The sequence below is a fragment of the Agelaius phoeniceus genome, chromosome 8 (genome assembly GCF_051311805.1).
Source record: "Agelaius phoeniceus isolate bAgePho1 chromosome 8, bAgePho1.hap1, whole genome shotgun sequence".
NCBI lineage: Eukaryota > Metazoa > Chordata > Aves > Passeriformes > Icteridae > Agelaius > Agelaius phoeniceus.
In genome coordinates, this window is record NC_135272.1 from 5,207,501 (window position 1) to 5,215,289 (window position 7,789).

Genomic DNA, 7,789 nt, shown 5'->3' on the forward strand with positions numbered 1-7,789 from the left:
GGGAAAAGTATGCAGAGGGTGCCGGGGAGGCTGACGGGGGAGGGCAGGGTGCCCCCAACCGCTGATGGGCAGCTGCGGCTGCGACAGAGAGGGCAGGGCCAGGGGCAGGGCCAGGGGCAGGGGCAGGGAGAGAGGGCACGTGAGAGTGTGCATGCACATGGGTGTGCGCGCGCGGGTGGCAGGGGGGCGGGGGGAGGTGGCTGGGGGGGTGGGGAGGGGGCGGGGATGGTTGGCCGCACGTGCCTGCACGCGCAGCGGTGTGGTAGCCTGCAGGGGTGGCTGTAGCCTGCAGGGGTGGCCTTGGGGTGTGAGCGTGTGGAGTGGGGAGGGGTGGGGGGGGGGGGAATGGTGTGTGTCACTGTTTCTCTCTCTGTGCGGACGAGGTCCGGTGGCTTCATGCTGGGCCTGGGCGCCTCGGCACCAAGCCCCCACAGCCCCCTAGAGTCACATCGAGGGCCAATGACCTCTGCGGACTGTGAAACAACCCGCCCGGCAGCCACACACAGCGCCTGTGTGCTGACAGCGGTGCCGGCGGCTACCGCAGCCTCTACCACTTGGCGCAGCGGGGCGGAGTGGGCCAGGGAGGGGCAGGGCAGGGCGAGCCGCATCGGGGCCAGGGGAGCCGGCCTGGGTAGGGTCACAGGAGGGCGTGGCGGGGCAGGGCGGGGGGGTGGGTGGTGTGGGCGCTGTTTCTCCAGTTCAGCATGTCAGCAGGCAGAGCACAGGGCTCGGCTTGCCCGTTGGCTCGGCTGGGAGTGCTTCCGATGCCAAAGGAAAAGAAATAAAATTGGCCAATTTTTTTTGTTTTTCCGGATAAGTTTCTCGTTCCAAGCAAATAGAAGAGCCATTCTTTCACGAAAGGAGAAAAGAAAAAGGGGCGGGGGGGGGGGGCGGGAGGTGAGGGGACACACAAGAAAACCCAAATTCAAACCACAAGCCCCCCGACCCCCCAAAAAAAACCAACCTCAAAACTCAGCATCAGTATCAGACAAAGCCAAAGCAACTGGAAAAAAAAAAAGCAAAAAAACCAAAAAACAAAAACAAAACAAAAAAACAAACCATCAAACAAAAAAAAACCAAAAAAACCCCAAAAAAACCCAAAACAAAAAACAAAAAACAAAACCAAATCCCCCAAACAACAACAACATAAAACCACCACGGTGGTCTCTTGTCCTGCCCTCTTCCTGTCCCTGTGTAGGGATGGAGCATCGCTGTGCTTTCAGGAAGCTCTTGGTGGAAACTTCCGCCATTACAAGCTCCTTTGCACTCAGCGGATGCCTGCACTGGAATCCCTCACAGCTGGGTTTGGAGCACACTCAAGTTGGCTCTTCTAAAACCCGGGCTCCTTTTCCCCTTCAGCGTTCTCAGCACGCCCTTTAACTCCACGCCGCTGTGCAGCTGGAGCGCCGGGACAGGGACCTTTGCAGCCTGAGCTGCCCTTGTTCCTCTCTGCCCGTGCACGGAACACAGCAGGGAGGAGAATGGCAGCAGGGCCCTGTGTGTCCCCGGGCTCAGGTTTTGCGCCGCTTCAACTCCATGGAGACGCGAGTAAAGTGAAAAACACAAACAGTTTATTAAGGGAAAGCAAAGTGAAGGGGTGAGCTGGGAGGTAAAAAAGGGCATGGGCAGGGCCTGAGGGCTGCAGGGAAGGAGCTGCCAAGAGGGAGAGAGATGGCAGGAGCTGCTGGAGCTTGGCACAGGCTCAGCTGAGAGCAGCCAGAGCCGTGCCTGGAGCTGCAGGTGGTCCCAACTGGAAATCATCGAAGGAGGCCAGTACAGGTACATCTGGTCCAGGAGACAAACAAAGTTCTGCAGATCTTCTTTGGAATTTCATCTGAATCCATGTGTTCATGCAGGATGGGCTCTCATCTTCCCTGAGGGCTTGAAGAGCTAGAAGAGAGAGGAACAGAGCCACGGTCAGAAGCCAAATGGAGGGAATTCAAGGAAAGCCTCCTGCCAGGGCCATGCCGGCCGGCTCTTGCCATGGCCAGGAGGGAGTGGGAGACAAGGGCTTCGGCCGGAAGGTGCTGGCCATGGATCCGCCACGTGTCCCCGAAAGGTCTCCAGGCTGTGCCCCCGCCGCCCCTGGTGCGCACAGGGAGCAGAGCCCTGGGCAGCCCGGTGACGGATTGTAGCTGCGGGGCCGGGATTTGCAGCTGCTGCCCCCCCTCCCCCGGGCGGTACTCGCTGCCACGCGGCTGCCCTGACTCACCCTGACTGAGGACCTGGAGCTCCTCGTTCTGCCCCATCATGAGCACTCCGGCCACCCCTGTTAAGACAGAGCATGTGGCGGCGCCAGGTGGCACAGCTGCCCAACAAGGGCGCTGCCAGCCCTGTGGCCCCACGCCCTCCTGCCGGGCAGGGCTCATGCTGGGCCCCTGCCGCACGCTGCCAGCCGAGGGCACGGCTGCGGGAGGGTGGCAGCAGCGCCCAGGGCGGGCGGGGCTGCAGCGGCCCGGGCGCGGCTCCCGCTGTAGCCGGGGCAGCAGCCGGGCCGGGAGGCAGGGAGGGGCGCCGGGCTGCTGGCTCACCAAGGAACCTGACGGCCGCCTCTCGTAGGGGCCTCTGTGGGCTCTGCAGGTGCGGCAGGGCCCAGCGCAGGTGCTCGGCCGCTCGGCTCTCGTCCTGCAGCAGCTGCAGAGAGCGGCGGCAGGGAAGGCTCGGCGCGGGCTCTGCCCCTCGGCCGGGCGCTCCCTGCACCCGGCACCGGCCCAGCCGGCGCACACGGCCCAGGGCAGCGAGCAGCGTGGGGGACACAGCTGCCAGCCCCCCGCACTGAGCACCGGGGGCAGGGGGGGCTTCTCCAATCTAGCCTGCGGCTGGGGCTCCCGGGCTGTCCTTACCAGGCTCTCGGCCAACTTCATCCGCCGCTTCTTCCTCAGCGGCTCCTCCAGATCCCTCCTCCTCAGGACACGTGCGGCACAAAGCAGGGCTTCGCCAGACGCCTGCAGAGCAGCAGAGAGCCACAGGTGGCACCAGAGCCCAGGTGAGTCACACGGCAGCCGGCTCCCTGTGCCAAGGCCAGGGGAGGCTGGAGCCCGCCAGGCGCCGGGGCAGGAGGCAGCCCAGCCCCTGGCCAGGGATGTGGCAGCATCACACCAAACCTCACCTCGGCCACGTGCACGTCCTCGTGGTGCCAGCGCAAGAACAGAGGGAGCAGGCTCTGGCTCACAACTGTCCTGAGAGGATTTTCCCTCTCTTCCACTCCCACCTCCAACACCTTGCCAAAGAGCTGAATGGAGAGCAGCTGCACATGGCTGTTGTCCTGGAGGAAAGGAAAAGTCCTAAGCACCAACTACTCCAGGCCCACTGGGGCAAAGGCCCTAAAGTGCACAGGGCACAAAGTTTCCAGGCAGGCAGCGTCCAGTGCCCTTGGCTGGGGGAGCAGAGCCTTACCTTCTCCAAGTGTGGCAGGAGGGACTCAGCCAGCTTCAGGGCGGTGGTGCTGGGTATTGCGAGGTCTTTGTCCTGGAGCACATATGTGAGCACAGAGAGGCTCATCCCGACAATCTCTGCATCTGGATGGGCCAGCAGCTCCAGCAGGTGTTGATAGAGGCCGCGTATTCCTCCGGCCTGTGTGCAAGACCAGGCTGTGCTGTGAAGCCGTGACTGGCTGCAGCACCATCAGCTGCTTGGGGCACTCGGGCAGCTGAAGCAGGAGTCGGGAGAGCTGGCAGCAGCTGCCTCTGCTGCCAAAGCCCAGCCAAGCCCAAAGGTTGGCCTTCCCCAGCCCCACACTGCCAGTGTGGCTTCAGCCACTGCCCCCTTCTCACCAGCGAGGGCTCCTTGCTGAGCACCACGAGGCCTCTGAGCTCCAGGCGCAGCCTGTCCCTGTGCTGGCTCGGCAGGTGCCGGGATAGCACCGCCAGGGCACTGGGACCGTGTTTGCTCAGGTCCAGACACTCCAGGAGCTAAACGGCACAGGGCAGTGGCAGGGGAGTGGGCCGGCTCCAGGCAGCAGCAGCGGGCGTGGGCAGCCTCCCAGGCGGCTGCAGCTACCAGAGGCCAGAGAGCTGGGAGGCAGCTCAGCCAGGCAGCGCTGGCCATCAGGCTCACCTCCACAAAGAATGCCAGGGCAGGCAGATGCCAGCGGGGCTGCTTCCCGACCAGCAGGCTGAGCAGGTGTGAGGCCATGTGGGGACACAAGGGGGTCAAGCCACAGCACATCTCCCTGGCAGGGGAAAAAGGCCCCAAGGCGTTGAGCTGGGCATGCAGACCTCTCCCAGGAGTGACTCACAGAGGTGCCATCTTTCCCCAGCACTCCGCAAGGGGACATGGGCCCCTTGGGAGGCAGCTGCTGCTGGGCATCCTCCTCTCCCGGCCCTTTGCAGTCTGCTCGGCCCTCCCTCGGTGACGAGGCCCTCTCGCTTACAAGCCCCGGGGACTGTGTGGGGCACTCCGGGCATGGGGCACAAATGGTGGTGTTGGCGGCTGGGAGTAGGGGATCTCACCTGGCCAGCAGGCCCGCTGCATAATGCTGGGTGTGGGCACAGAGCAGGGTGTCCCAGAGCTGCTTGTGCTCCAGAGCCAGCAGGTTCTTGCCAAAGCCCAGTCGGCAGAGCAGAGCCTTCATGGTCTGCACTGCAAACCTGTGTGCCGAGCCAAGGCCAGGTCACTCTGGGAGCACTGGCCCTGGCCGCAAGGGCGTGGGAAGGACAGGGCGACTGGCACCTGTTGGGCTGGCTGGGAAGGCCGTGTTCCTCCCGGCACGCTCTCCAGAAGATCTGGGTCTCCACGTCCTCTGGCCTCTGCTCCATGGTGGTGAAAATTTGCAAGAGCAGAGCCACCAACAGGTGTGGAGAATGAAGGAGGATTGCATAGTGCCACTCGGGCATGCTTGCAATCCTCCACAGCACGAGAGTTGCCTGCAAGAGACAAAGCGCCCTGAGGCAGTGCTCAGTGCGGAGGTGTCCATGAGGGAGGGCCGGGGGTGAGAGGCAGGGGGAGCACCCGGCCTGCTGGTCCTAGCCCAGCTTTCAGCCCAGGCAGGGAGCTGCAGGCTGGGGAGAGCATGGAGAGCTTCTGAGAAGGCGACCTGGAGGGCCAGCGTAGGCCAGCTCCAGAAACTCACAGCCAGGGCAAGGACGGCCTCGTTGTCCCTGCTGCAGAGGAAGCTGCCGTACGGTGGCTGCTCCTCTATGGCAGAGAGCAGCGCTGGAAGCACCTCCTCCACGGCTACCTCTGAGGTGCCCATGGCTCTCCATAGCAGCGCGGCGGCTCTGTGGGACCAGAGCTGTGCGTCAGTACCGTGCCCCGTGCAGCTGCGTGGGGCCGGGAGGGAGCACGGCAGCAGGCTCAGGAAACAGAGGGGCCCGAGGGTGCCGGTGCTCTCCGCCCGTCTGGCAGACCCCGCCGGACAGGCTGTACAGGGCGAGGGGCCCTACGGGCCGGTGAGCACCGAGCTCTGGAGGCACTTGTGCCCCGTACCCGTCACACGTTGGGGCACAGCGCAGGAGGCTCATCACCATGTGGGCAGGGTGTTCTTCGGTGAGGCTGACAATGGCCATTTGCAGCCCGGCGTCCACAGACTCACAGGACGTGAGTGTCTGCAGCATGGCACTCACCGCGGCTTGCACCTGGAGGAAGCGGCATGGGGAAGACTTGGAGTGGTGTCCAAGGGAGCAACTTGCCCAGCTTCCCCCAAGAAGTGCTCGCCCACTGTGATGGGGCTGAGGGGGCCCAGCGGACACGGCTTGAGGGACCACGTGATCCTGAGAGGCCTTCAGCCCTGGCCCCAGGCTGCTGCAGAGAATAAAAACCCTTCTGGAAAAACTCCAGAGTGGCTCCAGGACTCACAGTGAGCGTGGGCATGGCCTCAGTCTCTGGGATGCCCTGGCTGATGGTGTTGCTGGTGGCCATGGGCTCGGTCAGGGCCATGTCAGCCTCCTCCCAGCCCTCGTCGGTTTCCCAGTCAGAGCTGGCAGCCAGGTCAGAGGACGCTGTGCTGGAAGCAGCCTCTGCCTACAGCTCGCTGGGCCTGGGGTCGGGCTGGGCCGTGCCCTCAGGCGCGGGGCCGGGCTCGGCCGTGCCCTCAGGCGCGGGGCTGCTGGTCTTAGTGCGCCGAAGGCGCAGGAACCTCTGCAGTGTCTGCAACAGAAGGGAAGGGCGGGAAGAAGAGAGGGACGTTCCATGGTCTGCTCCAACACGGGGCCCAGCTGAGCAGTGCCAGCAGGCCCGGCCCAGGTGGGGATGGCTACAGGTACCTGTGCTGCTCTGCGGAAGCGGCCACGGGTGGGCTCCTGCTCTTGAGTCTGGTCCCTGGCTGCATCTGCCAAAGAGCGAGCGCAGCCAGAGCTGAGGAGCCTCCCCAGGCAGGGAGAGCCTCAGGATGGCCCAGGGGATGGAGCATGGCCACTGAGGGGTGTCTGACCAGCCCCTGTTCCATCCTGTCCGTGGGCATGTCCCCAGGGATGGGATGGGATGGGATGGGGCCAAGCTGGCTGTAGCCATGAGCCCTGTGGCACAGCTCTGCTACTCACCATCCTGCAGTGTCTGGATCTGCTCCAGATCTTCAGGCTGTTGTGCTGGAGCAGCTCCAGGGTCATTCTTTTTTTTCCCCCTGAACACTTTCAACAAGCTGCGGAATCTGCCTGCCATGCTAGAGCCTGGCCTCGAGGGCACCTTAAAGAGAGATGGCTCAGGATATCGCCAAGGCAACAATTGTGGTTGTGCCTTGAAGGCACCTGCGACAGGGAAGCTTCAAAAAGGCTGCAGGACAGCAAATCCTGCACTCTGGTCTTGAGGACTCCTGCCAAAATCACAGGAGACTCCTCGTTAATGATTCAGGTGACCAAATCCCACGGTCTGGACTTGATGGCACTGGCCGCAGGAATGGGAGATGCCTCGGAAAAGCTCCGAGTCACCAAGTCCCACAGTCTGGCCACAAGGTCACCTGTCGGAACAAGGCTGCGGAAAAGCTCCAGGTGGGACAGGAATGAGCGTGCTGTGTGGGGGCTCCTCACGGCACTGCTCTGTCCCGTTGTGCCCCGTTGCGTGCTCCCAGCTCCCGGGCAAGCTTCTATTTCCCAGGTGTCACAAAGGGGCCTTGGACACCGGGTTCCGTTCCATGGCACGGTGACCGTGCTGCAGCGTGCCACCCAGGGCCCTTACTGCCGCCTGCCCTGGGGCCGCCCCCAGCCCAGCCAAAGTGGCCCAGGCTGGAAGGAATGCCTGGCCCCAGGTGTCTAAGGCAGCCCCACAGGATCTTTAGGAAGGGCTCGAAACATCAGCAAATACTGCCCTGCACTGCGGGCTCAGGGCATTTAAGTATCCTCACTTCAGGAAAGCTTTCATTCCCATTGCTCAGCTCAAGTAGTTCCAACATTTGCAAACTTCTCAGATTAACAGCAATGCCCAGACAATGGCATTGGTTTTGAAGTTTGTTCCCATCTCAAAGCAGCAACACATATGCCTTAACATCATCCACTGGAAGTCCCTTTACAAAACATAACACTACAGAGAGGCCAAAAGGAAGGCCATTCTTTGGTTTGCAAATGGTTTTCCATGAAGGGATTATAATCTCCTAATTCTCTTAAGGAATAAAAGCTCTCAAGGAATGAAGACCCCTCAGTGTTACAACAGTAACCCAACTAAATGAGGAGATGGCAAAAGGGCCGATCCTCCCCCAGTACAGATCTCTAAGTGGCCAATAAAGTACAGCTCTCCCCTCTTGTTCCCTGCAGGAGAAACAGGACCAGTAAAAGAAATAGTCACAGATATTCTTTCTGCCGTCCAACACCAAAGCTGTGCCAAAGCACAGATGCTGCCTTCAAACTGACTCAAATTCCAG